At 43.5% G+C, this 9,339-nt stretch overlaps 1 pseudogene; it reads right to left on the reverse strand.

The window, feature by feature from the left end:
• Positions 1 to 466: 466 nt before the first annotated feature.
• On the reverse strand, positions 467 to 1,173 carry Uqcr11l1 (ubiquinol-cytochrome c reductase, complex III subunit XI like 1; annotated as a pseudogene).
• Between the last annotated feature and the right edge of the window lie 8,166 nt (positions 1,174 to 9,339).

The raw sequence follows: 9,339 nt of genomic DNA on the forward strand, positions 1-9,339 counted from the left end.
GTTAAAATATCAAGTATTTCACTGTATGCAAAGAAATGGCTACCGTAAATGTCTGCCTAGGGAACTGGGGTGGGGGTATCTTTAATGTTACCAAGACAGTTTTCTACAGAGCACCTTTGACAACAGCAGTTGGAGACTCTGCTTTATAATGGAAACACCTAATCATGGAGACTCTGTTCTTTATCGTGAATACATATGCCGCTCATCTTCTGAGAGTACCACTCTCAACGTTCCACTCCCTTGCCAGCTGATTCACACTCATCACTGTCAGAGTCTCTGGCCCTTCACCGTCTACCTGTACCAGTTTGGTTTAATACACTAGCACATAGAACTCAAGTTGTAATTATTTTTCAGGAAAGTTTAAGCTAGAGAGCCAATAAACCATAACCAAGAAGACAGGAGGTCCTCAGGAGCCCAAGATCCTCCCACTCATATCCACAAGCATTCTCTCTTTTTTTTCCAGAAAATATTTGAGGGCAATAAGGATTTCTGCCTGACATTAAAGACTCTCCCGGATGTGCAAATGTTGGGAGCTGAAAGGATCCTTGAGCTGGGAAATCCTCGAGGGAGAGGACACAGATGGAGCCAGGCGTCCAAGGCACAAGAACAAGGTTTAGTGCTGCACCAGTCAAGGCAGCTCCAGTGTCCATCAATGCAGGAGCTCCCTGGATCGATGCAGACAGCCTCCATGTCCTCCACAGGACGAAGCCATTTCTGAGGACTCCGTGCATGCACTGAGGCCTGTGGTGGGGAGGGAGCTGCCTAATTGTCCTTCTTAAACTTGCCATTGATATAAGACACCCAGTCCAGGATCAGCCGCCAGTCCGTGACCCACACCAATCCCACAGGATCCACAGTGCCCCACATGCCGGCTGTGGGGATCCAGTTTTTGGCCAGTTCCCAGTAGTGCTGGCCTAGAAATCTGCTCAGCATCACTACAGGGTCTCAGTACTCAGGGTCACCCTGTTCTGCCTCTCAACCACAAGCATCTTAACCTCATGATCCAAGCTGACTGGTGAATATCTATCTATCCAGCATAGCTATGTTCTAGGTAGTAGGGGGGCATGTTGTCTATGCTGCTTTCCTTTAGGAAACAGCAGACCTTCTACAGGTGCCTCGTGGAAAATCTTTTGTATCCATGTTAGTTGCCTTTTGTCATATCATGAATTATACCAAAACATAGTAGATTAAAACAGCAAACATTTATCATCTCACAGTTTCTTGCCGGTCAGCAAACCGCATAAAAGTTGGCTGGGTACTCACAGCCCAAGGTTTCTCTCACTGCTGTAATTAGAGTTTGCATGGTCCCTAGTCATTCAAAGGCTCACCTTCCAGGGCTCTGGACTCATTTACACAGTTGTTGGCAAGCTTCCGATCCTTGCTGGTTGCCGGGTGAAGACAAGCATTTTCTTGCAACATAGATCTCTCCATAAGATCACATCCTGGCTTCTCTCTAAGCATCAGGCAAAAGGAAGAAAATCTCTTCACGACCCATCGGTGAGAGCGCTAGCCTCTCACTCTTGTCTAGTGTGGTCAGTGGAAGTGAGTTACTAAGTTCAGCCCAGGCTCAAGGAGAAGGTGTGTCCAGGAAGATGAAGACCAGGGACCAACCTGCCAGTCCCTGCCAACCCCAGGCTCTCATTACCCAGAGCTTGTTGTCACATGCTGCCTGTGAGTCTGAGTGCTCGGAAGCACTCTCCTCCAAGAAGAGCTCCATCTTGGAGGAGAGCTCATAAGGCTAAACGATGTTCTGAAGAAGTACTTCTCAACCTGTGGGTCCCAACCCCTTTGGGGGTCAAGTAATTCTTTCACAGGGGGTCACACATCAGATATCCTGCACATGAGATATTTACATCACCCTTCATAACAGTAGCAAAATTACAGTTATGAAGTAGCAACGAGAATAACTTTGGGGTTGAGGGGGGTCCCCATAATATGATACACTACTATAGTAAATGGTTGCAGCGTTAAGAAGATTGAGAATTGCTGTAGAGGGAGGTGAAACATATCCCATCCCATTACATCATGGCTTCTGAGTATCAACTGAAAGAAAAGAAAACCAAGTCGAAAGCCAAAATCTCTTCATAGCCCATGGTTGGGAGGCTACAGGGAGGCTTCTCAAGCTTATGGGGTAAACAACACAAAAGCTCCATGAAGTTCCCCAAATTGACCAGATTCACTAGGCCCACACTCTCGCGGGTGTATATAAGCACTAAGGACTGTTGAGAGACTCTCTCAAGCTGTGCTGCCTAGGAAAAGATCAGACCAGCAAGCCTCCTGGAAGAGGCAGCTATCGGCCAAACTGTCCAGAAGAGACTCAGATTAGCTGAGCTACCTAGCAGAGACACTCTTTAACCTGCCAGGCCTTCAAACTGTTCGCTGTTTCTAGGGTTCTAGAATTCATGATTTGTTGCTCATGTTGGGGTGGGCTTCGGTGATAATTGCTGTCTTTGAGTATTTTCTGCTTTTAGAAATAGCACCCATACTTCAGTATATAACCAAGTTGTGCTTTGGTGGTAAATTTAAGGTGGTCTTTCATTGGTTCCCTGTCTAGGGTGAGTGCACAGTTGTTCACGTCTCCTGAGGAATAGCACCACACAACACTGGGGAATGTAGTTCTTAGTTACATAAAAATGTGGATGGCTAAAACCCGGAATTCTATGACAAAGTGAGAACAGAGAAATACCTATCTGGACTCTGCTAACAAACCCTCTATGCCTCTCTCGCTGGCACTTCAATGCACTCTGCAATCTCCTGTTCCTCCTCCCACTCTTCTTTGTTGTCAAGTAGAGTCTTCATTTTATTGCCCTGGTTGAATACAAATCGATACAAATCTCCATAGCTGTTATTGTTGGGTAAGAGTATTTGGCTAAGCAGTACTCTTCTTGACTCAGACTTAGAAGGACATGCAAAAGTGAGAAGCTTCTCTTAGTCTCTGGAGCCTGTCTTCTGAGTGTACAGCAGTGTCAGGACAACTGTTTCTTATGAAATCTCTCAAAGCTGCCATCTCTTTCTCTTTGTTTATGTGGTAACCGTCTTTACAACCCTCAACAAACCACTCTTGGAGACAATACTGTCCATGTTCAACAGATCTCCTTCCTGCACACACCCTTAATAATCCCAAGAATAGAATCTTCCTAAAGAATAACAAAGACATGCCAACTACAGCCCTGAGAGAGACACGTGGGGAACAGAGATATGTTATCTGTTTGCTTTATACAGACTCATGAAAAGCTAACACTCCTGTGGTACTCTGTATCCTGAGTGGTGATTTTAAGATAATGAAGTTCCTTGTGTAGGAGGGGATTGGAGGAGTGTAGCCGGTGACTTTCTCTTGCCCCTTTAAATTTCACAGTCACTTAAAAGCACAAATACAAAAGGCTTGGGTCCAGGTAAGGCAGCATCCTGCCCAGCCCCTGGTAACATTACAGGAAAAGAGGGGTTTAGATCCTATTTTTAGGGTGTTCTATACTTCCTGACACTTGATGCTTCTAAGTCACATGCTTTCGCAAATGAGAGACCAGCAGTGGCTTCTCTCCCAATAGGCATTGATTTAACTCATTTATTTACTAAATCTATTGAATGATCACAGTAGCCAGAACCTTTAAAATGAATCTTTTTTTAATGTGTGTGTGTGTGTGTGTGTGTGTGTGTGTGTGTGTGTGTGTGTGTGATGTGAGCAGGTACCTAAGGAGGTGAAAAGAAGGTGTTGGAGTCCCTGGAGTGGCAGGCAATTGTGAGAACTCATGTCCTTTACAGGAGCAGCATGTGCTCTTAACTGCTGAGACATCTCTCCATCTCCGACACCAGAGCCTTCGAGGCTTAGTTAGTGAGGAAGGTTAACATGACTGACCAGGCCCCTGCTCTCAGAAAATTTGAAAGCAATGGGGAAAATCACGCACCTTAAGAAACAGTGATTATAGACTAAATGTGCTGAGTCAGGGCTAGGGCACAGTTAACACAACCTTAAAAGACCAGAAAAAATCCCAGAGAACAATGAAATTTTCCTGTTCTTTCAAATTCTCCAATTTTTTTTGTCTTAAAGATTTATTTATTTATTTATTTTATGTGTATGAGTACACTGTCACTGTCTTCAGACACACCAGAAGAGGGTACTGGATCCAATTGCAGATGGTTATAAGCCACCATGTGGTTGCTGGGAATTGAACTCAGGACCTCTGGAAAAGTAGCCATTCCTATTAACCACTGAGCTATCTCTCTAGCCCCTCCTCCAAATTCTTATCCTGCCTATGGCGTTTTGTTTGTTTGTTGTTTGGATTTTTTTGTTGTTTTTTACTTTGTGATTTTAAGTCCTACCTATTCAAATTACTCTTCAATGAACATGCATTCACCTGTGTTGAATACACTCTAATGCTATAAAGAACCTATCATCTTCAAATAAAAATGATACTGGGAACCCCCCCCCCCCTTCCTATGGCTGTGTTATATGAAGTAAATGAACTTCAGACACTGGGAAGCTCTGTATTCTGGCCTATCCGTTGAGATTAGGGGCCATAGTATCCTGGCTAACTCTCCCTTTGGCTTGTTTCTGTTGCCCAGTGGTGGTTACGTAGCACTTGTCTTAATTTCGTTTTTATATTGCTGTGGTAAAACATCACAAATAAAGGTGGCATTTAAAGGAAAGCACTTAATTTGGCTCCTGGTCTCAAAGGGCTGGAGACCACAATGGTGGAGCAAAGGCACAGCTGAGAGTCCACACCTTGATCCATGACCACAAAGCAGAGAGACAGAGAGGGACAGTAGAGGTGATGTAAGTCTTTTGAAACCTCAAAAACCTGCTCCCAGTGACACATCTCCTCTGGGGTAGGCCACACATCCTAATTCTTTCTAATCAGTTTTAACAACTGGAGCCCAAGGATTCAAACATATGACCCAATGGGGGCCATTCTCATCCGAACCACAGCATTCTTCATAGTGACTCATCTGCTTGTTCTAGAGTCCAACCATTTGTTGCATGAAAATTAATATTATCAGTGGTCCCCCCAAGGATGCTTTGACACATATCCCAATGGTACCATGTGGGTCCTTGGTTGTAATGTTAAGCATGGGTGCATGAAACAGATTAGGGCTATCTGTGTCCATTACATACATATGTATGCTTCACAGCACTCATGATGAGTGAAAAATTGAACCAAGCGTTTTCAGCCTGACCTCAACAGGTCTTTCCACTAGGAAACTGTCTCTGTCATTCATTCATTCATTCATTCATTCATTCATTCATTCAGTCAGTCACTGTGAAGCCATTTCTGTATTTCCACCACTCCTATTTTACCTATTGCTTGACATTCTTTCAACAATATGATATAATCCTTTGTGAAAATACCTTGAAATACAAATTGACACTTGAAGGATTATATACTACAGTAGTTGAACTTTTTCTATCTTGAGCTTAGATCCTGCCAGCCATTTGGTACATGACCTGTAGCAAGTTACCTGTCCACCCACACTTGCTTTCCCATCATGAACTAGAAATTGATAGCTCCAGAGAAGTCTGTGGCTAAGGGGTGCCTGTGAAATCTGACACGCATCTTGAAAAGCTTGTTATGTGATTTAAATTCATTACTAGTGATATCAATCAGCCTCCTTTCCTGATACATTATTCATTTTAGTTAATTAATATAATTAGTAGATCTCAACAATTTTGTCTTCCACAATGAGCAGAGCACCTCTTTTGTCTGTGTTCCTCTTTTTTTTTTTTCCTTATTGGCATTTAGCCCATTATTTACAACTATTGGCATGCATACTTCGCTCATGGGAGAAAAAGTAGTACATAAATTATTATCAGTCACCGAACAGATTCCTTTACTTTTAACAAAAATACTCTCCACTAATAATTTCTACTCTCTGCCACACTGGAGTTCAAAGGTTGTTGAGAATTGTTCTTAAACCCGTTTCTGCTGATAGAAAGCCCAAAGTGTGAATTTTCATGCCTCATGCAATAATTTACTCACAAGGGATTGGTCACCAGGACAGACTGGAAATGCTATTCAGTTTAAGGCTTCAGTACAGACGTGGCCTAAGGTGGTTTCAAAGTGTGGCTTTGGCATGTAAACCAAACTCTAATGTTGCCACTTACTTTGAACACTCTCTCTTGCTTTCTCTTTCTGTATTACCCCAGGAGTCTCATGTTGTCATGGGACCCCATTTCTTCTCAACTCTGTCTCCTGCTTGTTCTTTTCAATTCCCTACAACGGTTCATCTGCCCCTATAAATGCTCTGCACCTTTGAATGGTAGCGTAGAACGCTCACTTGCTTGTATCCAGCACTTTGGTTCGGACTACAACGTTTGTCAGGGCTGTTTGCCCATCTCTGCTTGAAACCTTCAGAAATCAAAAGTTCATAGCACTAGGAAATAACCAATTTCCTTAATCTTATGATCATGCTGATTCAAGTTGTTTAATAAAAACCTGCTGACTGTTCATTTCCATCTCTGTTCACTTGTTTATTGAGGATGAGAAAATGAGAAAGACTATTTAGGGATCATGGTAAGGGTTGGCAAAGAAAGGAGAAAACATATGTAGAGAAGCACAAAAGCCAAGCAGAGGTTATCAGGGTCAGATGACTTAACCCCCTCTGCTGTGGCCTGAATGCTCGTCTGTCACAAATCTCAGGGTGTGAAATGATGGTCCTGGCAGGTGGACCATTGAGGAAAGTGGGTAGATCTTGAGACCTCGACTTCATAGTCTGGATTAATGGCCTCATAAAATAGGTCCTGCGGAGTCTTTCTAAATCCCTTCTGCCATGTGAAGGCTCAAAGGGAGCCATCTATGAATCAGGAAGTCTGTCTTCAGTAGACACCGCATCGGCTGGCACCTTGGTTATGTGTCAGCCTGTGGAAACCTAAAAAACAAGGTAGTGTTGTTTGTAATCTATGTAGTCTGTCCTGCTTTGTCATAGCGACTCAGAGACGAGCTAAGATAACGTCAATGTCTGTCTTTTTGCCATCTTGGAGTAGTCTTCAACTTTTGCTACCAATGCCCTTCTTCAAGCCCCGTACTATAGACATTACAACTTATTAGCTTCAATTGCCTATTTTTTATATCCTTTTAAGCATGCTAATGTGGGTGCTGGGAACTGAACCTGGGTCCTCTGGAAGAGCAGACAGTACTCTAACCTGCTTAATCACCTCTCTAGCCCCTTGTTTTTCTTTTTAAACCAAAGCCAATTGCTTTAAGGATTGGGAACCATGATGCTAGCTAAAGCTTCCACTCTCCCCAGTCTCCTGTGAAGAACTTTCCACTCTTGTTTTACAATAACTCTCCAGCATGGAAGGCCATGAACGAAGTCCACACTGACCCCACACACAAACACACAGCCTCTCGTCAGTGGCAATTCCTTCTTCTTGGAGTTTCCTCCTTGAGTGACTTCCCCCCGCCCCCAAACTCCTTACTTTTGCCTGGCCATGGACTCAAAATAAAGAGCAAAAGTAGGAAGAAGCTGAAACCCTGCTCCAAATCTTTTGTAATCTGGGCTAACTAATCGAGGGCTGGGCTGTTTCCTGAATGAGCCACTCTGTAAAATAACCCATTTGCTTACTGTTCAAACTAATGGAGTTTGGTTTGTTCATCAAACCAACGGAGTTCAATGGTAGAGTTGTAAAATCTCAGTAGTATTTTGCTCACCCCCTACCCCTCAAAGGGAGAAACATTTTTAGGGGTGGAGGACACTGTGAGGAGAGTTTCGTTTTAAAGGGTTTGACATGGATGATTGTTACGAATAGTAGGAAGCTTGGAAAGGGATGAAGTGTGTAGCTGGAGGGATATGACTGGACCATGCCTTAGAAGAACAGGTGGGGAGTATCATATGGAGTTTGACGAAAGAGGCAAAGAGAGATGCCTGGGCTCCTATTTTATACAAGCCAGGAACACATGAATCGCCAGAGAGAGGAAGAGCAAGAGAGCAGACTATGAAACGATGATTTGGAGGTGTAAGCAGAATAAGACCTTTGCTCCTCAACTTGTTTTTGGCCGCAGTGATTCATCACAGCACTAGCAACCAAGACATTCTGTTAGAAGTCTTCACACCGATTTCCACAACGGCCCCACCAGTTCTCATCCCAGCAGCAGTGAATAAGAATTCCTTCCCAGGCTGGAGAGATGGCTCAGTGGTTAAGAGCACTGACTGCTCTTCCAGAGGTCTTGAGTTCAATTCCCAGCAACCACATGGTGGCTCACAACCGTCTTTAATGGGATCTGATGCCCTCTTCTGGTGTTTGAAGACACCTACAGTGTACTCATATACATGAAACAAATAAATAAATGTATATGTGTTTTAAAAAATAATCCCTTCCTTTCACTATGCTTCCCAGCCTCTGTTTTAATGAGACATCTGTACTGTCTCAGGCAAGATTTCTGCCCAAGTTGCAAAAGAGGCTGGTCAGTGTCATTTCCGGCTTGTTTGTGCTTTGTCACCTGTAAGAATGTCTATGGGAGACAACCAGCAAATGTTCCTTGTGGCATATGATTTGTAGCTTTGGAGTCAGCCAATCAGGTCTCACTATCGCTAGCGCCACTCCAAGTTTCAAGCTAGACTTTAGTGGTTAAAAGTTGTTTCCACTTATCAATTGGCATATTCAATAGGGCTGGGAGTCCTGATTAATTAGTCTGGAAAACCCATAGCCATCCAGCCAGCAGCTTCTGCCTTGACCAGACCTAATGCTGCCCGGATACTGAACTAGCTTTGCTTCAGTTCCTTGTCTCCAGTCCTGTCATACTTCAGTCCTGGCCTGACCTAACCCTGAGGCTCCTGGTAAACATGACTTTGGTCTATAGAGACAGGAAGAACAATTGGCTGGGTAGGCCAATTAAAATGCTTAATATGCTGCCCTCCGCTAACCTCCTAGTACTATGTAACATTAGCCACGCAGACCAAATCCCTTTAGACTTACTCACGCAACTCCGAATTTAACGACTTTCGTTTTGATAATATACAACCATACCTCATTATGTGAACATCATCCCTCCTTGTTCCAAAAGGCTGTCCAGTGCCCTCAGCCGATGGTATTTCAGTGTTCTCGCCCAAACTGTGCCTATTCTGAGATGTGAGTGGTTTACTCCACTGTGATTTTTCTCTGTCATTTATTTGTATGGTGTGGCAAACAACTTGAACTGGTGGTTGCTAACTAAAGATAGGTGGGTTATATTACCAGTCAGATCTTAGGAAGGAAAAATAACTCATGGCCTTAAAAACGCAGGTACTAAGGAAGCTCAAGGTGTCTTCAAGGTGATTGTGGAAATACCAAATAGTAGAAACTATTGGCTAACTAGGGAATGATAGGAGTCTCTCGGTACCCAGGACACCCAGTAAATATTACTGCAA

The sequence above is a fragment of the Rattus norvegicus genome, chromosome 7 (assembly GCF_021556685.1).
Source record: "Rattus norvegicus strain SHRSP/BbbUtx chromosome 7, alternate assembly SHRSP_T2T, whole genome shotgun sequence".
Taxonomy (NCBI): domain Eukaryota; kingdom Metazoa; phylum Chordata; class Mammalia; order Rodentia; family Muridae; genus Rattus; species Rattus norvegicus.